General features: G+C 45.2%; 1 protein-coding gene across 3 annotated transcripts in view; it reads left to right on the top strand.

Annotated features, from left to right (window-relative positions):
* RHBDL2 (rhomboid like 2) overlaps window positions 1–26,802 on the top strand; it is a 57,344-nt gene that overhangs the window by 9,321 nt on the left and 21,221 nt on the right. Inside the window, exons 2-3 of one of the 3 annotated variants that reach the window (XM_040424457.1) lie at window positions 21,484–21,644; window positions 21,872–22,010. The gene's annotated coding sequence lies outside the window, so the exon portion shown is untranslated. Of the gene's footprint in view, window positions 1–21,483; window positions 21,650–21,871; window positions 22,011–26,802 lie in introns of all 3 variants that reach the window. The other 2 variants (XM_040424456.1, XM_040424458.1) reach the window with 2 other exon arrangements.

Raw genomic sequence — 26,802 nt, 5'->3', positions numbered from 1 at the left:
ATCTACATCTGCGAAGTGCCGGTCTTCTTCTTTGAAACGTTTGTCTGGACGCCATTCCACGGACACGTGCACCGCGAATTCAAGAAGGTAGTGCCGCCCTGTCTTCACTAGACTCAGTACATTTCTGTCTCCTAGACATGCAGGGAAATGGCTACCCAGTGCAACTAGACTTAGGTGAACTTTGGTTAAATATCTGTCAATTGAACTTCAGAAGTCCAGATGAGAGCAATTTGCTAGGGGCTCAGGGCACATTCTGACAAGTCCCCTCTAAAATGAGGCTATTCAAATAGGTTTTCTGGGTTCCAATATTGATGATTTCTCCTTAGCATAGGGCAGCCATCAATATTTGATCAGTGGGGTCCAACTCATGGGATAAAATTTCAGTATACTTACATTCTGTCTGTATATCCTGGCCTCCATCGATGATGATGCCTGTGATTGCCTGCAGAAGTCACATGTCCATATGACACTTATTGCAGGATCAAAAGATATAGAGACTGGCGGAGGACCAGGCAAATATTACTACAGGAACAGCAGAAGATTGGGAAGGGGAGGATACAGATTTTTTGATATACCTGATATACTGATATACCTTTTTATTTTACGATTGTCCACACCTACAGATTTTGCTGAACAGGTAATCTGCAAAAATGGGATTTCATTGCAGATTTCTTTATATCAATTGACCTCCATGGGGAAAATCTGCACCAAATCCTTGCTCATTCTAAAGCAGATTCATATGGTGTCAACGTTTTACCGCAGGTCAATTTACATGTTAAAAAATTCAGCAGCATGCAGAAGAGATTTGTTAAAATATCTACTTTGCTGCTACTATAGATCTCTACAGATTTTCTATTCCAAAATCCATTTGGGAAATCCACAGAAGTTCCATCCTGCTTGGACCTAATGCTCACTTTTTCCAGTATATTGTGTAAGGAAGAGCGAACCAGTTCGGACCGAACCAGTTTCGGTCTAAACTTTGGTATTTTTTGTATGGCAGACAAACCCAAATATTTGCAGGTTTGTTTTGGACAAATCCACTAAAACGGCACATGCATTTTAGTACACATGTCGACGGGAAAAAGCACTAGGGAGAAAGTGGGGGGAAAGGCTGGCCCTGATTGGCTCCCAGGTTGACAAACAGCCTGGATAAGCCAATCAGTGCTGCAGCAGGCAGGGAGAAGAATGTCAGTGACTGCCAGGAAAACGATCTTAGGCAGTCAAGGAGAGTTAGAAATCAATCAAGCTTATTGCCAGGGAGAGTGAAGGGAAAGGCTAGAATTACAAAGAAGAATTGTGTGTGCTGTGTAGAATACGGACAAGCAGGGCAGCTGTTAGCCTGGGAGAGAGAAGACAGGAGCTGTGGCTGGCTGTGACTGAAGTGCAGGTGCTGCATTGCAGACCTCAAAAACAGCTACCTGCAAGCAAATACTTTCTCCCCCCCCCCCCTTTTTTTCATAGAAATCCTTTTTTTGTGTGGTTCAGTTTAATTATGCAGCATATATATATATACACTGCTCAAAAAAATAAAGGGAACACAAAAATAACACATCCTAGATCTGAATTAATTAAATATTCTTCTGAAATACTTTGTTCTTTACATAGTTGAATGTGTTGACAACAATATCACACAAAAATAAAAAAATGGAAATCAAATTTTTTTAACCCATGGAGGTCTGGATTTGGAGTCACACTCAAAATTAAAGTGGAAAAACACACTACAGGCTGATCCAACTTTGATGTAATGTCCTTAAAACAAGTCAAAATGAGGCTCAGTAGTGTGTGTGGCCTCCACGTGCCTGTATGACCTCCCTACAACGCCTGTGCATGCTCCTGATGAAGTGGCGGACGGTCTCCTGAGGGATCTCCTCCCAGACCTGGACTAAAGCATCTGCCAACTCCTGGACAGTCTGTGGTGCAATGTGACGTTGGTGGATAGAGCGAGACATGATGTCCCAGATGTGCTCAATTGGATTCAGGTCTGGGGAACGGGCGGGCCAGTCCATAGCATTAATGCCTTCGTCTTGCAGGAACTGCTGACACACTCCAGCCCCATGAGGTCTAGCATTGTCTTGCATTAGGAGGAACCCAGGGCCAACCGCACCAGCATATGGTCTCACAAGGGGTCTGAGGATCTCATCTCAGTACCTAATGGCAGTCAGGCTACCTCTGGTGAGCACATGGAGGGCTGTGCGGCCCTCCAAAGAAATGCCTCCCCACACCATTACTGACCCAATGCCAAACCAGTCACGCTGGAGGATGTTGCAGGCAGCAGAACATTCTCCACGGCGTCTCCAGACTCTGTCATGTCTGTCACATGTGCTCAGTGTGAACCTGCTTTCATCTGTGAAGAGCACAGGGCGCCAGTGGCGAATTTGCCAATCTTGGTGTTCTCTGGCAAATGCCAAACGTCCTGCACGGTGTTGGGCTGTAAGAACAACCCCCACCTGTGGACGTCGGGCCCTCATATCATCCTCATGGAGTCTGTTTCTGACCGTTTGAGCAGACACATGCACATTTGTGGCCTGCTGGAGGTCATTTTGCAGGGCTCTGGCAGTGCTCCTCCTGTTCCTCCTCGCACAAAGGCGGGGGTAGCGGTCCTGCTGCTGGGTTGTTGCCCTCCTACGGCCTCCTCCACGTCTCCTGATGTACTGGCCTGTCTCCTGGTAGCGCCTCCATGCTCTAGACACTACGCTGACAGACACAGCAAACCTTCTTGCCACAGCTCGCATTGATGTGCCATCCTGGATAAGCTGCACTACCTGAGCCACTTGTGTGGGTTGTAGACTCCGTCTCATGCTACCACTAGAGTGAAAGCACCGCCAGCATTCAAAAGTGACCAAAACATCAGCCAGGAAGCATAGGAACTGAGAAGTGGTCTGTGGTCACCACCTGCAGAACCACTCCTTTATTGGGGGTGTCTTGCTAATTGCCTATAATTTCCACCTGTTGTCTATCCCATTTGCACAACAGCATGTGAAATTGATTGTCACTCAGTGTTGCTTCCTAAGTGGACAGTTTGATTTCACAGAAGTGTGATTGACTTGGAGTTACATTGTGTTGTTTAAGTGTTCCCTTTATTTTTTTGAGCAGTGTATATATATATATATATATATATGATTACTGCAGCAATACCCAAGGTGTAGCAGCAATCTACCTGTGTGTATTAACATGAAATTGAACGCAAATTCTCAATCATACATTTATTCAGTTTCCACACGGTTGCAATTTCAAATTTATTTATTTATTTACTTTTTTTTTTTTTTGGGGGGGGGGGGGGGTTCAGTTTAATTAAGCAGCATATATAAGTGATTACTGCATCAATGCCTACATTTTCACACTGCTCTGGTTGACTCTGATGAATAGACCTTGCCTTTCTCGCGGTGCTGCATCTTGCCACTGTTGTTGTCTGTCTGCATCAATACCCAAGGTGTACCATCAATCTACCTGTGTGTATTAACGAGAAATTTAGGGTCAAGCCTCAATCCTCCATTTCTGTTTATTCAGTTTCCAGACGGTTGCAATAAAAATTTATTTCAATTTAATTAAAGGGGTTTTCCGAGTTATTTTTTTTGTCCTTTGTATGTTTCTAACTGATCAAATGTAAAGGCTTTACCATGCACTTACTTTCTCTGCAGTTGCTGCTTTCTCAGATTTCACTGAGAGTCATATGACCTGTGATGTCCACTTCTCTCTCTGCTCTGATGATGTTTCGTGCACAAGGGGCAGATATGTGTCTGTACACGAGACGTCATTGTGCTGGCCACGGCCCCCTGCACTGGCTGAGATGCCGTCTGCTCTCTCTCTCTCTGGATTCTTCTGGAAAAAAAACTTTAACCCCTTCAGCAGCACAGACTCAGGGCTGAAGGCTTTACTGAGTAGCTGCAGGCAGTGAAGAGACAAATGCTGGGATCTGCCCTCCTCATCCTGCAGACACAGAGCTGACAGACTGGAGTTCTGTAGAGCATTGCACATGAACAGGTAGAGGAAAGATCATGTGGGTATCAGCAATGTCATTGTACAGCTGGGATTTGTAGTTCTACACATACAATATGCTGCTGAGTCTCCCAGCACTATTAACCTCGTCGAGGATATGCATGTGTTGTAATTGTGAATTCATGCAGTAGGAGCATTTGGATCACAGTAAGGCTACTTTCACACTAGCGTTCGGGTGTCCGCTCGTGCGCTCCGTTTGAAGGGGCTCACGAGCGGCCCCGAACGCATCCGTCTGGCCCTAATGCATTCTCAGTGGAGGCGGATCCACTGAGAATGCATCCGCCTGCCAGCGCTCAGCCTCCGCTCCGCTCAGTGAGCAGACACCTGAACGCTGCTTGCAGCGTTCGGGTGTCCGCCTGGCCGTGCGGAGGCGAGCGGATCCGTCCACACTTACAATGTAAGTCAATGGGGACGGATCCGCTTGAAGATGACACCATATGGCTCAATCTTCAAGCGGATCCGTTCCCCATTGACTTTCAATGTAAAGTCTGAACGGATCCGCTCAGGCTACTTTCAGACTTAGAAAATTCTCTAAGTAATAATGCAGACGGATCCGTTCTGAACGGATGCAAACGTCTGCATTATCGGAGCGGATCCGTCTGATGAAGCATCAGACGGATCCGCTCCGAACGCTAGTGTGAAAGTAGCCTAAGCATTAATAAAACGTAACTTTTATTGTTAAATATAAAATAATCCACCCACTTCAAACAAACATAGATACATACAAACATATATAAGACCTGATAGTCTAGATCAGCGGTCCCCAACCGCCGGGCCGCGGCCCAGGACCGGGCCGTGGAGGATTGTTAGCCGGGCCACGGCGATCAGGGCAGTCTTTAACTCTGTACTAATGAAGTGCTTCCATTATGGAAGCGCTTCATTAGTACAGAAGTACCAGGAAGCGGTGAAGGATCTGTACTCACCACTTCCTGGTCCTCGGCTCGGCTATCGGCTGTGCATGGCTGCGCACAGCGAGAGGTCTTTCTGTGACCTCACGCTGTGCGCCGCTATACACAGCCAGCCGACAGCAGAATGAAGAGGATCGCGATGGTGACCAGGAGCAGGAGAGGTAAGTGTTTATTTTATTTTATTTTATTTGCACTAGGGGCTGATGGCTGACCTGGGGGACATTGGGCTGACATGAGGGACATGGGGCTGACATGAGGGACATGGGGCTGACATGAGGGGCTAATGGGGGGCTTATGGCTGACATGAGGGGCTAATGGGGGCTTATGGCTGACATGAGGGGCTAATGGCTGACATGAGGGGCTAATGGCTGACATGAGGGGCTAATGGGGGGCTAATGGCTGACATGAGAGGCTAATGGGGGGCTTATGGCTGACATGAGGGGCTAATGGGGGGCTTATGGCTGACATGAGGGGCTAATGGGGGGCTAATGGCTGACATAAGGGGCTAATGGGGGGCTTATGGCTGACATGAGGGGCTAATGGGGGGCTTATGGCTGACATGAGGGGGTTAATGGCTGACATGAGGGGCTAATGGGGGCTTATGGCTGACATGAGGGGCTAATGGGGGGCTTATGGCTGACATGAGGGGCTAATGGGGGGCTTATGGCTGACATGAGGGGCTAATGGGGGGCTTATGGCTGACATGAAGGGCTAATGGGGGGCTTATGGCTGACATGAGGGGCTAATGGGGGGCTTATGGCTGACATGAGGGGCTAATGGGGGGCTTATGGCTGACATGAGGGGCTAATGAGGGGTTTATGGCTGACATGAGGGGGTAATGGAGGCTTATGGCTGACATGAGGGGCTAATGGGGGGCTTATGGTTGACATGAGGGGCTAATGGCTGACATTGGGGGGGTTTATGGCTGACATTGGGGGGGTTTATGGCTGATATTGGGGGGGTTTATGGCTGACATTGGGGGGGGTTTATGGCTGACATTGGGGAGGGGGTTATGGCTGACATTGGGGGCTGATAGATGGCTAAAGGTTTGGGGGTTGATCTGAGCCATTGGGGGTCTGATCTGAGGTCTGATTAACATTGGGGGTCTGATTGCTGGTCTGACCAGAGGTGTAATGAAATTTTTTTTCTTCTTATTGTTCTCCTCTAAAACTAGGTGCATCTTATAGGGCGAAAAATACGGTACAGTGCAGCAGAGACCAGTGCAGCAGAGACCAGTGCGGCAGAGACCATAGTCAGTTTATATAGTCATTATATAGTGTTATATATTTTAATATGCACCTTGTGTTTTGTTATGCGCGTGAATCAGTCAGCCCCGCCCACCCCCTAAGCCCCGCCCCAGAACCAGGGTATATTAATGATAAATTGAGCATCAATCCTCAATTGTCCATTTCCGTTTATTCAGTTTCCACCTAGTTGCAAATAACATTTTTTTTGGGGGGGGAGGGGTTCAATTTAATTAAGCTACATGTACTTGATTACTGCATCAATACCAACATTTTCACACTCCTCCTGCTGATTCTGATGAATAGACCTCGCCTTGCTGGCAGTGCCCCATCTTGCCACTGTTACTGTCTGTCTGCATCAATATCCAAGGTGTAGCAGCGATCTACCTGTGTGTATTAACGAGAAATTTAGCATCAAGCCTCAATTGTCCATTTTGTTTATTCAGTTTCCACACGGTTGGAATTACATTTTTGGGGGGATTGTTAAATTTAATTAAACTAGCATTTAAATGTGATTACTACAAGACACAGGGTAGGGCAGCAATTTACCTGTGAGTGATAACAAGAAATTGAGTGTTAGCCTCAATCGTCAGGAGCCCATCATGATATCTCACAGTCTGACAAAAGTGGCAGGGAGAGTAAGGACTCCGATGATGATTGTGTGCTGGACATGACCTGGGAGCTGGATCGGGGTACTGAGAAGGAGGCATCATCAGTGGAGAAGGACGGTGGCAGCAGTAATAAAGAGCAGAGCCACCTACCTCCCAAAGAACAGTCAGGACCACGTCTGCCAGGTTGGCTGCCTGTAGCTCTGTGTGAGCAACTCCCGTATGGCGCTTTATTTCCACAAGGCAGGCACACAAAGCCACAGCGAAGTGCAAGATCTGCAGGATTAAAATAAGCCGTGGCTGTTCAAACACAATTATAGGTACCAGTGGTCTATTGCAGCACATGAGGCGGCATTACCAGATCCTTTGGGAAAATACAACTGGCCAGCATTCTCGATCAGTCTGTCCTTCTTCTCCTGGTCCTCTCTGTGGCAGCCAACCAGCATCCCCAAGCGGTATGGTATCTTTGTCATCATCACCTTTTTTATCTACTAAAACTCCTCCTCATCCTTGGCACCATCGTGAGGCTTCTATAATGGAACACTTGGCCATAAAAAAACTTTTCAGCTTATCTACTGAACCCCCACTTGGCCATGTTTCTGGCGGTGCAGTCACTGTTGTACTATTGTACTAGAGCCTTCTACCCTCATGTTAGCAGAGAATTCGGGCCACTCCTTGCAATTTTCGCTGTGCATCAATGTGCACTCCACGATGGACACCTGGAGCAGCTTTTACGGACAGGGACAGTACATGTCTTTCACAGCCCACTGGGTCAATGTTTTTTGTGGCAGTGGAGAGGCAGCACCCCAGGCCCATGGCCAATTTATTTTGAACCTCTCCCACCATATAATGGGACTGGCTCCCACAGCAGGCACTTATCTGCCTCTTCTACCTCCTCCTCCATGGACACAGTCCCAACAGCAGCAGGGCACAACGTCACTCCCACAACCTATCCTTCCTATCACATGTTAGCAGTTGTTCAAGTACATCAAGTAGCAAACATCCAGCTGGCTGTCACCTCGCTGACTCCAACTGGGCAAGGTGGTCAGCGACAATGGACACAACATCCTGGCTGCCCTGAACCTGAGGAAATAACACATGCTCTCTACATGGCATTTTTTATTACAAAAATGCACTGGCTTGTGCAAGGTGCTGGCAATGTACAGGAAACTGTTCCTCTTTTCATCCATTCTCTAGCGGTGACAAACGCTCTCCTGGACCTGCAGCGTCAGAATGGTATGCAGCTACACCTTTTAATCTTCTACGTTCAAACTCGCTGGAATTCAGCATTGCACATGCTCAAGCGTTTATACAAGCAGCAGAAAGCCGTGAACGATTTGTTCATACACCAGGCTGCCTTAGCAGGAAACATGTGTTGTTTCCAGGTTGTGCAGTGGCAGCTCGTGCCGTTCATGCAGCACTTGTCCTTTATCCCCTCATATGTATTTTTAAAGAGACGCTGACACTCATGCAACAGGTGGCACTGTAGCTGTTGGGGACCCACGATGAGAATCTTCCATGGGGAAGGAGGTGCTACCACTTGAGGAGAAGGTGGAGGAGAAAGAGGATGATAATGAAGACAGTGTCAACGGCCATAACACCCAATCGTCTCAGTGGTGTCGAAGGTGGAAAGAACTGGCTCCTCAGGCACACTGGCCAGAATGGCGACCTGTATGGTTGCTTGCTTATGCAGTGATAGGTGTACCGTTGACATCAAGCAGTATGATAATTACTGAATAGCCATGCTTTTAGACCCTCGCTCCCGAGGCAAAAGGGTGGAATGTTTTCCTCTCGCAGAAAGGGAGGCCAAATTACGTAATTACCATGAAATACTTACAGTGGGCAGACGCCTGCCACCAGCATGTCTGAAAGGGAGGCCCCTCTCTGCCCTCCACAGTCACCACCCTCCCACCGCCATGAGCAGCAGTAGCTGCAGCCATTTCAGTCTCCTCAACATAATGGGGCAGTTTTTCCATGTGCCGCGCAAGGCTGAAGCCAGTCAGGAAGCTGACTCCAGCCTCAACGTCCAGGTTCAGGCCTACTTTAATTATGGCCAGCCTCTGTTGCATACCCTGTTCGCTGCCCCTATGGATTTCTGAAACGGAAGGCAGCAAGTATCTTTTAGGGTTAAAGCAGAAATATGCAGTGCACCATAGGGTGAGTACATCAGGACTATGTATTGTCAGACCCCTGTAAATTAGAGGCTCCTCTGTATAGGTTGTGCTCGATTAGGCACAATTCTAATGTATGCGTATCAGGATCGCAAAAGTTGTATGGGATGCAGCCGCAGTCACATGAACTTCAAGGACAGGTGCCCAGTTTTCCATGGCGGAAAGTAGAATTAAGAATGGTGGACCGCCAGGAGCAAACATTCTTAATTCTACGTATCTCCATGGATTTCTGGGCAGGCAGACTGGAACAGTGGCCCGAATTGGCACAGCACGCTCTCTTTCTTGCCCAGCTTCCAGTGTCATCCGAAAGAGGGGGCCTTCAGCAAGGGGGGCGATGGGTTTGGGTGGTGACAGCCAAAAAGACGAAGTTGTCTTCTGCCAGTGTCCAAAACATCACTTTTGTCAAAATGAACCAAGCCTGGATTCAGGAGGATTTTCCCATTCCTCTGGCTGATTCCAATGAATAGATCTCTCCTTGCTAGCAATGCCTCATCTTGCCACTGTTGCTGTCCGTCTACAAACCATCACGTTCTGTATGGCTGCTGCCTCCATCATGCCACTTCTGCTACCTGCCTACATTCACATTCTGTATGGATGTTGCTGCCGCCATCATCATACCACCGCCGCCATCATGCCACTGCTGCGACCTGCCGACCATCATCTTCTGTAAGGCTGCTGCTCCCTCCATCATGCTGCTGCTTTTTTGCCAACATGTACCATATGGCTGTTGCTGCAGCTGCCGTTGCCCAGCTGCTGCAGCTCCCCGCTTTAATCCCCTACTGCCACCACCATTAACACAAAGCATCTGCAGCCACTATCACTACTACTACTATTTCTACTAGAAATCCTTAATGCTCTTAGGAAGCTAGAGGGGGTTATATACCAACTTTCAGGGCAATTGGAGCAACTTCGGTTCAGCCCAAACTAATTTGGGTCCAAACCAAACTTTTTCAAATATTCTGCGAACCGGACCTAAAACGAATCTTGACTGGTTTGCTCATCTCTAATATTGTATTTATTTACTGATTAGTTTTATTACTAGAAAAGTCATTGTGTCTAAAATATATTACTTTTTACCCAAAGATGCTAATTTCTATAGGTAAGCATCAATTGAGAATACTGCAAAATAAAGGAAAACGATAAATTATATATATATATATATATATATATATATATATATATATACACACGGCTCAACAAAAAAAAAAGGAACACTTAAACAACACAATGTTACTCCAAGTCAATCACACTTCTGTGAAATCAAACTGTCCACTTAGGAAGCAACACTGAGTGACAATCAATTTCACATGCTGTTGTGCAAATGGGATAGACAACAGGTGGAAATTATAGGCAATTAGCAAGACACCCCCAATAAAGGAGTGGTTCTGCAGGTGGTGACCACAGACCACTTCTCAGTTCCTATGCTTCCTGGCTGATGTTTTGGTCACTTTTGAATGCTGGCGGTGCTTTCACTCTAGTGGTAGCATGAGACGGAGTCTACAACCCGCACAAGTGGCTCAGGTAGTGCAGCTTATCCAGGATGGCACATCAATGCGAGCTGTGGCAAGAAGGTTTGCTGTGTCTGTCAGCGTAGTGTCCAGAGCATGGAGGCGCTACAAGGAGACAGGCCAGTACATCAGGAGACGTGGAGGAGGCCGTAGGAGGGCAACAACCCAGCAGCAGGACCGCTACCTCCGCCTTTGTGCAAGGAGGAACAGGAGGAGCACTGCCAGAGCCCTGCAAAATGACCTCCAGCAGGCCACAAATGGGCATGTGTCTGCTTAAATGGTCAGAAACAGACTCCATGAGGGTGATATGAGGGCCCGACGTCCACAGGTGGGGGTTGTGCTTACAGCGCAACACCGTGCAGGACGTTTGGCATTTGCCAGAGAACACCAAGATTGGCAAATTCGCCACTGGCGCCCTGTGCTCTTCACAGATGAAAGCAGGTTCACACTGAGCACATGTGACAGACGTGACAGAGTCTTGAGACGCCGTGGAGAACGTTCTGCTGCCTGCAACATCCTCCAGCATGACCGGTTTGGCATTGGGTCAGTAATGGTGTCGGGTGGCATTTCTTTGGAGGGCCGCACAGCCCTCCATGTGCTCGTCAGAGGTAACCTGACTGCCATTAGGTACCGAGATGAGATCCTCAGACCCCTTGTGAGACCATATGCTGCTGCGGTTGGCCCTGGGTTCCTCCTAATGCAAGACAATGCTAGACCTCATGGGGCTGGAGTGTGTCAGCAGTTCCTGCAAGATGAAGGCATTGATGCTATGAACTGGCCCGCCCGTTCCCCAGACCTGAATCCAATTGAGCACATCTAGGACATCATGTCTCGCTCTATCCACCAACAGACTGTCCAGGAGTTGGCAGATGCTTTAGTCCAGGTCTGGGAGGAGATCCCTTAGGAGACCGTCTGCCACCTCATCAGGAGCATGCACAGGCGTTGTAGGGAGGTCATACAGGCACATGGAGGCCACACACACTACTGAGCCTCATTTTGTCTTGTTTTAAGGACATTACATCAAAGTTGGATCAGCCTGTAGTGTGTTTTTCCACTTTAATTTTGAGTGTGACTCCAAATCCAGACCTCCATGGGTTGAAAAATTTGATTTCCATTTTTTTATTTTTGTGTGATATTGTTGTCAGCACATTCAACTATGTAAAGAACAAAGTATTTCAGAAGAATGTTTAATTAATTCAGATCTAGGATGTGTTATTTTTGTGTTCCCTTTATTTTTTCGAGCAGTGTATATATATATACATATATATATATATTAGATAAAGTTTTGTGTATGTGTGTGTGTGTATGTATATATGTCCGCTAAAGGAATCCGCACTGTCGCATTTACAGTCACGAAATTTGGCACACAGGTACATCAGGTGTCCGGGAAGTTTAACTCCAGGTTTCCATAACAACCCAGCCATTTTTCTTCACTGCTGTAGGTGAGCTTTAAAGGAAATCTGTCACCAGGATAATCGCTATTGAAGTAAAGCCATGGCCTAATAGCACTTAGTACCTTATTTCAAGATGTGCCTTTGTTCCAGAAATAGATGTTTTTATCCCCTGAAAATCAAGTCACTCTTGCAGGAAGGAGCCCGGACACGCCCCTTGCCACAATGTGTCCACACTCAAAAGACGAACTTAAAACCCCACCCCCAGGTCCCACTAAGCCACGCCCCTGACCCGGTTAGGCCATTCCCCCTCGCACTCCTTAGTCGATGGGGATTGAAAAAATGAAGGTAAAAATCAACTGTCAGCTGCAGGGGTGGCAGAGAGGGTGACTTTCTCCCTGCAGCTCACAGTCAGACAGCACAAGGCTGCTGTCTTAAAGTGAGCTGTTCAAAAGGACACGCCCCTGATCTGGTTAGGCCACGCCCCTCCCACTCCTCAGCCGACTGAGATTCAAAACATGAAATTAAAAATCAACTTCTAGGTCCCGCTAGTCACGCCCCCGATTCGGTTAAGCCACACCCCTCCCACTCCTCAGCTGACAGGGATTGAAAAAATTAAGTTAAAAATCCACTTCTGTCAGCTGCAGAGGTGGGAGGGAGGGTGACTTTCTCCCTGCAGCTCACGCTCAGACAGCACAGTGCTGCTGTCTAAGGCTACTTTCACACTAGCGTTCGGGGCTCCGCTTGTGAGTTCCGTTTGAAGGCTCTCACAAGCGGCCCCGTCCAGCCCTAATGCATTCTGAGTGGACGCGGATCCGCTCAGAATGCATCAGTCTGGCACCGTTTGTCCTCCGCTCCGCTCAGCAAGCGGACACCCGAACGCAGCTTGCAGCGTTCGGGTGTCCGCCTGGCTGTGCGGAGGCAAACGGATCCGTCCATACTTACAATGTAAGTCAATGGGGATGGATCCGTTTGAAGTTGACACAATATGGCTCAATTTTCAAACGGATCCGTCCCCCATTGACTTTCAATGTAAAGTCAAAACGGATCCGTTTGCATTATCATGAACAAAAAAAAAACGGTAATGAAAACGGATCCGTTCTGAACGGATCTAAGCGTTTGCATTATAGGTGCGGATCCGTCTGTGCAGATACCAGACGGATCCGCACCTAACGCAGGTGTGAAAGTAGCCTAAGGCCCCTTTCACACGGGTGTTGCGGGAAAATGTGCGGGTGCGTTGCGGAAACACCCGCGATTTTTCCGCGCGAGTGCAAAAAATTGTAATGCGTTTTGCACTCGCATGAGAAAAATCACGCATGTTTGGTACCCAAACCCGAACTTCTTCACAGAAGTTCAGGTTTGGGTTAGGTGTTGTGTAGATGTTATTATTTTCCCTTATAACATGGTTATAAGGGAAAATAATAGCATTCTGAATACAGAATGCTTAGTAGGTGATCAATTGAGGGTTAAAAAAATATATATAATTAACTCACCTTCTCCTCTTGTTCGCGTAGTTCCCGGTCCCTTCTTTACTTCTTTAATGATGAGCTGTGGGCTAAAGGACCTTTGGTGACATCAGATCACATGCTCCAATCACATGGATGGACCATGTGATTGGAGCATGTGATCTGACGTCACCACAGGTCCTAGCCGGTATTTTCATCTTTTAAGAAGTAAAGAAGAGACCGGGAACTACGCGAACAAGAGGAGAAGGTGAGTTAATTTTTTTTATTTTTTTTTAACCCTCAATTGATCACCTACTATGCATTCTGGATTCAGAATGCTATTATTTTCCCTTATAACCATGTTATAAGGGAAAATAATACAGTGAATAGACTGTCACCTAGCAACCATGCGTGAAAATCGCACCGCATCCGCACTTGCTTGCGGATGCTTGCGATTTTCACGCAACCCCATTCACTTCTAAAAAACGCAGAATATAGAGCATGCTGCGATTTTCATGCAACGCATAAGTGATGCGTGAAAATCACCGCTCATCTGAACAGCCCCATAGAAATGAATGGGTCGGTATTCAGTGCGGGTGCAATGCGTTCACCTCACGCATCGCATCCGCGTGGAAAACTCGCCCGTGTGAAAGGGGCCTTAGAGTGAGCTGTTCAAAAGGACATCCTTATGTCCGTCCAGGCCCTGCTCCAGACGGAGGACAGGGAGTCTGAAGGGGGCGGGGTGCTGTAGATGTCACTGTTATAGTGGATAGTGTTGATATTTTTTAACGACACACACAAATATTAAATGAAATAGATTAAATATATCCGAGCGAAGCCGAGTCCGTCAGCTAGTGTATATAAATATATATATATATACACACTATATTACTATGTACAAAATGTATTCTTCATTATGCTTTTTAATGTAAATTATAAACCTTTGTTTTTTACTGACGCACACGACCATATGTATTTTGCAGTCCACAAAGCACAGATCTGCAAAAAATACGATGACGTCAGTGTGACATCCGTATTGCATCCTTTTTGTTTGCAGATGTATTGTAACAAAGCCTATCCTTGTACCTCAAAATGGACAAGAATAGGACATGTTCCATCTTTTTTGCGGAACGGCCAACATCCGTTTTTTGAGGGCCCAATGAAGTGAATGGTTCCGAAAATGGGCCACAAAAAAACCCAGAGCAGACATGAAAAAAAATGTGTTTGTGTGCATGAGCCCTAAACCTAAGAGGTTCCATTCTACATGAAGGTGATGGGTTATGCTACACAGCAATTTTGGGCGTGACTTGTGTTGTGCACCCAAGTATCACAGTGTAGCAGGATGCCATTGAAATGAATGGGGTTCGCAGCATGACTCACATGTTTGCTGCAACTGCTTCACACGAGTTGCAAAATATCTATCACTGCTGGATTTTTTGCGAGTCTTGTGTCACGGTCAAGTCAAACGCGAGAGTCGCGCTGGGACCCCATTTATTCCTATGGCTGCCCTGCTACACTGTAATATTGGGCGTACAACATGTGTCACACCCAACATCTCTGTGTAGCTGTACCCTTATACACTAAAACCATTTGTCTTTGGTCTTTCCCTTGCCACCCAAACAGCTTTGACCCATTGAGACATGGGTTCCATAAGACCTCTGATGTTGTCCTGTGCACCAAAACATCAGTAGCATGTAAGTTGCATGGTGGGGCCTTAATGGATCGGACTTGTTTTTCCAGCACATCCCTCAGATGCTCAACAGATTAATAGCTGGGAATTTAGAGGCCACATCAACACCTTAAACTCTTTGCCATGTTTTTCAAACCATTCATGAACAATATTTGCAATGCAACAGGGACATTATCCTGCTCAAAGAGGCCAGTGTCATTAGGAAATACTGTTACCATGAAGAGATGTATGTGGTCTTAAATAATGTTTAAGTAGGTGGTACATGTCAAATAAACATCCACATGGGTGTCAGGACCCAATTTTTCCCAACAGACTGTCGCCCAGAGCATCACACTGCCTCCGGCAGCTTGTCTTCTTCCTACAGTACACCCTGGTGCCATTTCTTACCTAGGCAGGTGATGCACACACACACACACAAAAGAGAATGTAAATTACAGTATCAGACTAGGCCACATTCTTCCTTTGCTCCATCCTCTAGCTGTGATGCACATGTACCCTTTGAAAAAATGACTTTACCCTTATTGTTTGGTTCAGTATATTTGTGTCTACAGAACTACAGTATGTGTGGGCTTGTGTTGTGCTGGCAGTCCATGCCCATGGCTGCCCCACTCCTCCAGGCATGGATGGACCCACATCACTCACCAGGTCACGCTTTCTTCTTTCTCTGCTGCTGATAGCAAAGCAAAATGTAGAAATACAAAAAGAGGATTACGGTACAATTTGAACTCCCTGGTCTTAGAAGCAGACCAGGAGTCGCAAAATGGGTACCTAGAGTAGAGGCTATCAGAGGCACCAGGGGGCGGAGGTGAGTTCTATACAGAACAATATATATATATATGTATATGTATATAGGAGTTATGCTCGTCTGCAATTATGGAACAAGATAGGCAGCTCAAGTGTTTCAGTGGGTCAAGGATTACCCTTGCCCACTTTTGAAGAGATATAGGCGGTGTGGAGAGGACAAAGGAAGAGAAGCCCTTCACACCCGTGGAGAAAAAAGTTTGAAACACGTACCAGGCGCCAGATCACTCGGTCATTAGTCGTGATGAAGATACAGATTGATTCTTATTTGTGTATAAGATATAAAGAAGACCTTCACCTAGGTCAAATAGACCTAGGTGAAGGTCTTCTTTATATCTTATACACAAATAAGATTCAATCTGTATCTTCATCACGACTAATGACCGAGTGATCTGGCGCCTGGTACGTGTTTCAAACTTTTTTCTCCACGGGTGTGAAGGGCTTTTCTTCCTTTGTCCTCTCCACACCGCCTATATCTCCGCTGATAGCAAAGGCCATAGACCTTACAGGGAAATTTCCTGGTGGGCCGATGCCTAGGGGGCCACCTGGACCCTCCTCATGGCCAGAAAGTGGAAGTTTTTGGGGATGTATTTTGTGCTGCTGGCAGTATTTTGTAATGGACTGTGGTATTTGGTTCTGTTGGGTGATATAATGTGCCACAATATGGTATTGCTGGCCCTGCCTTGCATCAATTTGGACCCGACTACAAAACAGGGCCACTTTTAGTATTTTTTCCAGGGCCACTTTAAGTTCCCAGTCCGCCCCTGTACCTGTTTACCCAACCCTGCCAGTTACCATATTTGACCCTACACTGCCTGTCATGACTGCTGCCTGTTTATCGTACAAATTCTCATTTGTCATCCCCAGCCTCAAACCTGTTTTACGGATACGCCTGAACTCTGCCTGCCCTTGAACTGATGCCTGACTATAAGTATTGCCTGATCCCTCAGTGCTCTGTACTGGTGTTTCTGACCCCCATGGGTCAGTTGCCTCTGCAGTAAAGGCCAGATCCCAGCTATAGGGGTTAAAAGGTGAAAACCAGGAGACCCCCCGGATAACGTCCCTAGGTCTAGCCCAAAGTCAAACTGGTTATTGGCACAGTGGGTCCACCCCCAATGTCTGTTACAACTTGTATTTTTTGCGGGGAGAACTGTAGTTTTCATTGGTACCATTTTGGGATACATACCGGTACATCTATTTGATCACTATTTATTTAATTTCTTTCATAGGGTGACTGTTAAAAACTTGCTAATTGGGAATTTTATTTTTTTTCCATTATGGCATTTACAGTGCATGAGGCCTTACTATTATCGTCCTACATGAATCATTAGCAATTGAACCGTAACAATTATCTGCTTGTCTAAATGCACCTTTAGGCATAAAACATATCAAGAAAGACTTAAATGACTTAATTTGTATAGCCGGGAGGATAGAAAGGAGAGAGGAGACACAATCGAAATGTTTAAATATGTTAAAGGGTTACATAAGGTTCAGGAGGAGGTTTCTTATTTCGAAACTGAATGTGAGATCAATGGGCAGAATCTGAAATTACAGTAAAAAAATTTCAGCTGCAGGAGAGGGGTGTGATATATCAAGTTTACTCGATATCTCAATTTGTCAATTAACCTTTTAAATTTTTCCTGGAGAATGTTCTCACTAGGGCTTGATGAAGCGTGATCTCTGCGAAACTCCTCCCCCGAGGACACCATCGATTTCTTTTACTTATGTAAATAACAGTTACATTTTATTCTAAATTCCAAGGCGCTGGATCCTTTAAAAATTTGTTACTGAAGTCTTTCATGATCCCACATTCAGGGGATTCATCCGTGCTGCCTTTTCCTTCACATGTGTCTGGATTACACAAATTCAGGGTGAGCTGTACAAAACTTTCTATTTTTTTTCTTAGAATCTGAAATTAGTGAGACTATCAGAAGCAATGTCAGAAAATAGTTTCATGAAAGAGTAGTAGTTGCCCCACCGAGGATAAGTCATCAATATACGAGTCCTGTAAAACCTCTTTAAACATGCCTGTTAAGAAACATATATCTATCATAAGAGAAAAGAGAAGACTAGATGGACCATGTGGCCTTTAATACCATCATTCTTCTATGTCTATGCCTACATGTTTATCATTGGCAGATAAAAATACAGTAAATGTCTTCACTTCCTACATTTAATACTTTGTAGACAATGTACCATTGATTAACTAAATAAATCGGTAACAGGAAAGGCTAGATTTTCATTAACCATTTATTTCTAGTATGACTCTTGTTTTATTCCCATATTAACAAATTAAACATTTAAGGAACAAGGAAGCATACTGAAGCATTCTCTGTTTGAAAGTTGCATTAGCCTTCTATATTTCCTGTAGGATACTGAGTCATGTTTTTTGGTATCGGTATCATTTCTATCTATTCATGAACGGCACTCATTTGCTGTTTAGGTTCTAGCATGTGAAGAATTGCAGGAGATGGGCACCATTTCACAGTGTGATATATTAATATTTTACAAGCAGCATTTTATTTGATTATCAATGCAAAGCTTAGGTCCACCTCTGATACATTGTCCACTATATGTCGGTAAGTAGATACAGTAGCCATAATCATCATCTAACCTTGTTTTCAATATTGTTTAGGGAACTGGTTTTGTACTGTTTGTGCTCTTCCATCAGAATCGGTAGTTAGGCAAACCCAAATCCTATTCCCTTGGCGTGTAAAATGGAGATGTTGGCTACTTGCCCCATCATCCAACATGTAGGCCTGTTTTGCCAGAGTGCTCTACATGTTACTCTTTGTGCCCTCCCTGATGCAAGGGCCACAAAATAGCATGTCACATATACTCAACAGTGACAAGATAGCTCATGTGTTAAACAGCATCTGTCACCATGATCAACCCTATTAAACGAGGCATAGTGCCTTGTAGGGTTGATCATGGAGAGAGTTGAACACTATACCTCACTTTGTGCAATCAGATGTTCCTTTGCAGGGAAATGTTAACTTTTATCAATATGCTAATGGAGCATCAAGGGGCAGTGCCTAGCCCCTCAGAGCACTGCCTCAACTTGTCCTATCCCCCATCACCATGCCCCCTCCGGCGCTGATTAACAGGGTCAGGAATCCTCACTGTTGTGATACCAGGCCCTAAAATCTCACGCATGCACCTGAGAGATTACAATCGGTTGTAACCAATTACTCCAGCAGGGTTAAGTATAATGTGTGGGAAGGTTGGCTCAGCTGTGGTAAATGGAGTCATATTTAAATGTGATATTTTACCAGCATCTTAAGGAAGTATATACTGGTCCCACAATGTGCACAGTCCAGCACTTCATTACACTGGATTATCAGACTATTGTAAACTGTAAATCATTGCCGACATCATTTCCAAGGACATTGGCTCTGGAAGAGAATGAATTTCAATATAAAGTACGGTACTTTGAGCAAATAAAATGTATTCCCTTTTTTAAATATACATCATAGAGATGCAAGATATTTCACACGTTTTGTAATATCTTAAAAATCAGTAAAATTATGAATATGTGTCTTGGTGGATGTCTTAGTGAAATTTTTGTTGGAACTTCTAGGCCCAAATCTGGGAATGTCCCAATCATCATTTGCCATTTATAGTACATATTTTCTGTTATGAGGCAGAGGGGCTTTTGGAACCCCTCAGACACCTCAATATGATTTCAGCGTTTGCACTTTTCCTTTATCCTAGGGCACTAAATGTTCAGACATCTGTCCTTCAAACATCAAAGCAACACTGGTCCTAACTGAGGCATACCCGTGAGGAAGAGGAAGGACTGGTTCATTTTCAAGAGATTTTCCAATAATTTGATCTTGAGGGTTTCTTATCATTGGCAAGTTCCCACCTACGTCTCCAGATAGCAGCTTCATGGCTGAATTTGTCCAGAAAATACACTGCTCAAAAAAATAAAGGGAACACTTAAACAACACAATGTAACTCCAAGTCAATCACACTTCTGTGAAATCAAACTGTCCACTTAGGAAGCAACACTGAGTGACAATCAATTTCACATGCTGTTGTGCAAATGGGATAGACAAATAGGAAATTATAGGCAATTAGCAAGACACCCCCAATAAAGGAGTGGTTCTGCAGGTGGTGACCACAGATCACTTCTCAGTTCCTATGCTTCCTGGCTGATGTTTTGGTCACTTTTGAATGCTGGTGGTGCTTTCACTCTAGTGGTAGCATGAGACGGAGTCTACAACCCACACAAGTGGCTCAAGTAGTGCAGCTTATCCAGGATGGCACATCAATGCGAGCTGTGACTAGAAGGTTTGCTGTGTCTGTCAGCGTAGTGTCCAGAGCATGGAGGCGCTACCAGGAGACAGGCCAGTACATCAGGAGACGTGGAGGAGGCCGTAGGAGGGCAACAACCCAGCAGCAGGACCGCTACCTCCACCTTTGTGCAAGGAGGAACAGGAGGTGCACTGCCAGAGCCCTGTAAAATGACCTCCAGCAGGCCACAAATGTGCATGTGTCTGCTCAAACGGTCAGAAACAGACTCCATGAGGATAATATGAGGGCCCGACGTCCACAGGTGGGGGTTGTGCTTACAGCCCAACACCGTGCAGGACGTTCGGCATTTGCCAGAGAACACCAAGATTGGCAAATTTGCCACTGGCGCCCTGTGCTCTTCACAGATGAAAGCAGGTTCACACTGAGCACATGTGACAGACGTGACAGAGTCTGGAGACGCCGTGGAGAACGTTCTGCTGCCTGCAACATCCTCCAGCATGACCGGTTTGGCATTGGGTCAGTAATGGTGTGGGGTGGCATTTCTTTGGAGGGCCGCACAGCCCTCCATATGCTCGCCAGAGGTAGCCTGACTGCCATTAGGTACCGAGATGAGATCCTCAGACCCCTTGTGAGACCATATGCTGGTGCGGTTGGCCCTGGGTTCCTCCTAATGCAAGACAATGCTAGACCTCATGTGGCTGGAGTGTGTCAGCAGTTCCTGCAAGACGAAGGCATTGATGCTATGGACTGGCCCGCCCGTTCCCCAGACCTGAATCCAATTGAGCACATCTGGGACATCATGTCTCGCTCTATCCACCAACGTCACGTTGCACCACAGACTGTCCATGAGTTGGCAGATGCTTTAGTCCAGGTCTGGGAGGAGATCCCTCAGGAGACCGTCCACCACCTCATCAGGAGCATGCACAGGTGTTGTAGGGAGGTCAGACAGGCACGTGGATGCCACACACACTACTGAGCCTCATTTTGACTTGTTTTAAGGACATTACATCAAAGTTGGATCAGCCTGTAGTGTGTTTTTCCACTTTAATTTTGAGTGTGACTCCAAATCCAGACCTCCATGGGTTAAAAAATTTGATTTCCATTTTTTTATTTTTGTGTGATTTTGTTGTCAGCACATTCAACTATGTAAAGAACAAAGTATTTCAGAAGAATATTTAATTAATTCAGATCTAAGATGTGTTATTTTTGTGTTCCCTTTATTTTGTGTATAAAAGCAGACGGTCTTGGTTAAAATAATGTAATCCATTATATAGTATCTAATAAAACAGATGGGAAAATAATATTTTATACTCTGATGTAAATGAATCACACTTGTAGCACAGCCTTAGAACAGGTCATAAACCCTGGTATGGTCAGTCACACCCTTAATCTTTGCTGTTACCAGAATAAGGTCCTCCATACACATTAGAATCATAATAGGCTTGTTCTTTACCTTTTCAGTATGGAAATGTGACTGTGGAGGTGGACTAACCAGCTTTGCCTTCTCCAAACTCATTGTGGCCTGGAGGAGGGGAAACCGGCTGTGAAAGGGGAGAACTTGTAACACACCCACAAGTTCAGTCAAAGATTCCAGAGACCAGAAGACATCAGGGCACAATCAGGTAAGGTATGTTTTTTTACTGTGCTATGCACCAAGATTTACTCCTAAGATATCTGGTATTTTCAGCTCAGCTTTAGCAATATCCTCCATTTCCTGGACTCGTTCCTCAAGTCCCAACAGTAACTTCTAATCCTATAACTTATGTTGGCTGTGATACAATTGTCAGTATATTCAATTATCGTGTGTACAAGTTACAAAACCTAAGTGCTGAGAACATTTGTTTTATAGGGAACTTGTCCTAGATTTATGTATGTTAACTGCTGGTAGGATACCATGTGTTACTATAACTTAAAGAAACCACTGTTGAAATAATTTTTTTTACAACTTTCTCATTAACTTTTTGTTAAACTTCCTCACCAGTGCCAAGGTATTATTTTGCTGTCAGTGAATGTGAACATTCTTGCTTACATTCAGAGACTGGAAGGCAGACCTAGTCCTGCTTTCACAGCTAAAAAGTGGATAAGATTGTTTCCATTCTAGGCAATTGTCTGTGAGTTAAAGAGCCAGCAGTCCAGACTGATACATTGTAGCAAATTAGCAGCTGAGATCTGTACAGCAGATAAGTATGCATGTAGTAATTAAAGTAGTTATCCAACCCCTATAATGCCCCCCAAAATGCCCTGGCGCCTTATACTGGTTATACTTACCCCGCTCTCCAGCACCTGCGTTGCTTCTGATGCCCTCACAGCCGCCGCTGCATCTCCCCGTGTCTCCCGGGTTGAGCCAATAGCAGACCGTGATCCGGAGGGAGTCTCCCTAGCGTCACCCACGATGCTAGGTAGGCTCGTCTCCATCACAGCCTGCTATTGGCTGCTCCCCCCCGTCGCCAGATGTTTTGATCCGCATGATGGGGAGATGCAGTGGTGGCTGTGTTGTGTGTTGGGATCCGGAGCGATGCGGGTGCCAGGAAGCAGGTAAGTATAATGTATACGAGGGGCATAGGCATTGGGGGGGATATTTTAGACTTTGAATAACCCCTTTATTACAAGGCACTTACTAATGTATTGTGATTGTCCATATTGCTTCCTTTGCTGGCTGGATTCATTTAACCATCACTTATTTTTCCCTTAGCATAGACACTTAGCATAGATGTTTATTCCTGATTTAAAGGGGTTGTGCAGCTCTACAATATTGATGACCTATTCTTAGGATAGGTCATCAATATCAGATCAGTGGGGGTCGACTCTTGGAACCCCTGCTGATAAGCTCTTTGAAGCAGTAGTGGCGCTAATGTGTGCTGTCCGCATCTTTTTCAGCCCCATTGACATAAATGGGTCCACATCCGAGCCACAAGAAATGCTGATCGGATGCAGACCAAAACTATGACTGTGTGCATAAGCCCTTACTGTAAATTTCCCAATCACATCTGCTGGAAGTTTCCTCTAAGCATCTAATACTCTTTCAGTAAAATAATATTTACTGACATTGCTTCTTATCCTCCTCCCAAGTAATTTTAGATTGTGCCGTCATGTTCTCGATCATGCCTCTTCTTTCCCCTATTTCCTTCTGGCTATATAAATTTCCTTCTGGCTATATAAATTAAGCTCTTAAGGTCCATACAGTAACCCTTTGTTGAACGACACATTAGGAACTGTACAATTTTGGAAAATATTCATTTCCATGGAAAGTTCATCATGATCATTTTAATGAAACAGCAAAAAGTGCAGCCACATGAAGTCTTCCTGTACAGGCCAGCTCTGGCACATAGAGATTACAAACTGGTTCTACACATACAGATCAAGCACAGTAGTCATTTCTGTGTCCGCCAGTTACTTTTTTCCACTGGTTATGTTGGAAGCAGTTCCTAAACCACTGATGTATAAATAAACTTAAAAGCCATGTTTTCAAGGCAGATTTCAGAAGTCAGTTCCACCCATCAAGTCTTAAATGTTCAGAGCTTACATTTCATTTTAGTTAAAGGGGGTTGTCCAGGCTCTGAAAGAAAGTTGGGGATGGCCAAGCATGGTGTGTGACTACAAAAGAAAAAGGCACCTGCTCTAGTTGTTCTGGCTCCTGGGCCATGTCTCTATCCTTGCCACTTCCAGTCCCTGCATGTCACCACTGATGGTCAATCAGTGGCCTCAGCATTGATGTGTGCAGGTATGGCATGTGTCTGGCCAGCAGCAGTGACGTGTGAGGAGTCAGCACATCACATTTCCAGCCTGGCTGGGACCGGAAGCGGCGGCAATTGAGACGCACCACAGAAACTGAGATGACCAGAGCAGGTGAGGGGTTTTATTTTGTTTTGTTTTTAACTCACATGAGTATCCTTAATTATTTTTTCGGGACCTTTAACCTTTAACTAAAATGAAACATCTGAACTGTAAGCTCTGAACTTCTGAACTAGTAGGGTGGCACTAATTTCTGAAATCTGCCTTGAAAACATGGCTTTTAAAGGGGTTCCCTGGCGCCTTACCTAAATTGTCTGTTTCAGCTAACCTGTGAAAAGAAGAGAGTTTCAACAGTACTTACCTTTCCACCGCGCTACCGATTCTGTGATCTCGGCTGTGATCACATGACCACCTGAATGGCTGTTGGCTCATCTGCTAAAGTCCCAACCAGATGTCCTCCTGTTTCTCTGTACATTATGCAGCTCAACAGGAAGACATAGGAGCGCAACCGGCCGGGACCTTAGAGGAAGAGCCCCCAGCCAATTGAGCAGTCATGTGATCACCGCCAAGATCGCTGAATTGGCATAGCGATGGAAGGATAAGTACTGCTGGAACTCTCTTCCTTCCATAGGTTAGCTGAAACAGACAATTTTGGTAGGGCCCTGGAGAGCTCTTTGAAGTTTATTTACACTTTAGTGGTTTAGGAATGGCTTGCAATGCACTATTTATTAGATTTTCTCTTTGTAGTTCTCCATTAGCACACGTTAACTGCAGTATACAAACACAAACTGTTCATTCTCAGCCTGTAGTCATGTAGTTTCCATATCCATCCCTGTGAGACACTGGTTTCTCTGCTACTGGTTGTTAAGGGGAGGGGTGTCTGCTGTCTGCAGAGCTACAGAGTTATGGCAGAGCGGTCCAAAACGGATCAGTTTGCATTCTAATGCATTCTGAATGGAAAAGGATCCGCTCAGAATGCATCAGTTTGTATCAGTTCAGTCTCCATTCCGCTTTGGAGACGGACACCAAACCACTGCTTGCAGCGTTTTGCTGTCCGTCTGATGAAACTGAGCCAAACGGTCCTGGCACACAATGTAAGTCAATGGGGATGGATCCGTTTTCTCTGACACAATCTGGCACAATAGAAAACGGATCCGTCCTCCATTGACTTTCAATGATGTTCAAGACGGATCCGTCTTGGCTGTGTTAAAGATAATACAAACGGATCCGTTCTGAACGGATGCAGACGGTTGTATTATCTGAACGCACAAAACGCGAGTGTGAAAGTAGCCTAAGATAAAGAGCAAGCATTCTTCTGAATCCCTGCAAGGCGCAGGTAAAGGGACACTTCTACCAGAAAGAGTAATTTTTTAAAATGTTTTTCTTTTTCATTCTATTGTCAGTTTACTGCTGCTGTGAGAGAAGATATTATCTCATGACAATGATAGGTGTAGAATTGGGATAACAGTAAGACAGCACTGTTGTTCCCTTGATAGGCATAGATAAAGTTGAACACAGAAGAGAATTGCACTTGCCCCTTTACACTGGCTGAGCTTTCTTCCTGACAATCGTCTGCTAAATCTATTAGTGTAAAAGGACCTTAACTCATCCCCTTCCCTATCTTGTGAGAGTGAATGGTTTGACTGAGAAAGTCAAGTAAGACTGTTTATCGTGCTAAAAGTTCAAGCAAAGGGAGACGTTAAAGAGCCAGGACAGGAAGTAGAATACGTAGAGGGACTTTACATGGGACAACTCTGCAGGCAATTATCAGGAATGAACCGGTTTATATTTTCTTGCAGTCACAATCTCTTGGGTCCCTTACGCCCACATGCTGTTTCATTATAAAGATTTTTTCCTAACTACTGAAAGGGAGAAAAAGAGGCCAGAACTCTGCCGAGAAACTAGTCATGAAAATAATATAGTCATTTTTATTGAAGTTTTTTTTTCTGTGTAGTTGGAGGGACAACTTAAGGTTTATATTCTATTTTGAGATGGTGCTAGTGAGGTATAGTATGCAGATATGTTAAAAGAAATTCCCATGTCTTCAGTCATGTTTGAGAACTTCTGTGTGTTATTGTGCATTGTTTCCTAGAATGCTCCTTCCTGATAATTGCCACAATCATTGTCCTGTGTAAACGAGCCTTTAGGGAAGATCTAATTGTAATGCACAAATACAGTAGATCTGTTTATAACTAGAGATGGAAGCAGGGAAATGAGGCATCTTCTACATCTGTAGGTTAGAAAGTTTCACCCTCAGAATAGGAGATTCTTTACTGTAATGGAGACTATGTAAGGCTACTTTCACATTAGCGTTTTTTGCGGATCCATCATGGATCTGCAAAAACGCTTCCGTTACCATAATACAACCGCATGCATCCGTCATGAACATATCCGTATTATGTCTTCTATAGCCATGACGGATCAGTCATGAACACGATTGAAAGTCAATGGGGGGTGGATCTGTTTTCTATTGTGTCAGAGAAAACGGATCCATCCCGATTGACTTACATTGTGTGTCAGGACCGATCCACCTTGCTCCGCACCACATCGCAGACAGAAAAACACTGGTTGCAGCCTTATTCTGCCCGCGATGGGAGCGCAACCAAACGGAGCGGAATGCATTCTGGTGCATTCCGTTTCGTTCAGTTCAGTTTTGTCCCCATTGACAATGAATGGGGACAAAACTGCAATATCGGAATTGAAAATGCTAATGTGAAAGTAGCCTAACTTTCTTCCACACAATAGTGTGATGGTTGATTCATTGAACCAGTCCAAGAAGGCCCTGATGCCTTCAGTGTTTGAATGAAATTCCTTGGGACCACCGGAGGAAACTATTTTCAGGTCCCAACCCCTAAAACATCAATAAAATGCAATAGGTCTTGAATCAAATAAATAGACACTAGTGACAGCTGATTGGCTCCAAAGGCAGCCAAATGTTTTGTTTTCTCCTAGACCTTTGGGACCCACTATGGTATTAGAGCCTGAGGCCACTGTAGGATCCTCTGGTACACTGGTGAGCCAGTCCAATGCTGGATGCTTTTCTTGAAC

This window comes from Bufo bufo, chromosome 3 (assembly GCF_905171765.1).
Source record: "Bufo bufo chromosome 3, aBufBuf1.1, whole genome shotgun sequence".
NCBI classification, from domain to species: Eukaryota; Metazoa; Chordata; class Amphibia; order Anura; family Bufonidae; genus Bufo; species Bufo bufo.
The sequence above is the reverse complement of the archived record's forward strand: the minus strand, read 5'-3'. Positions and strand labels throughout refer to the sequence as shown.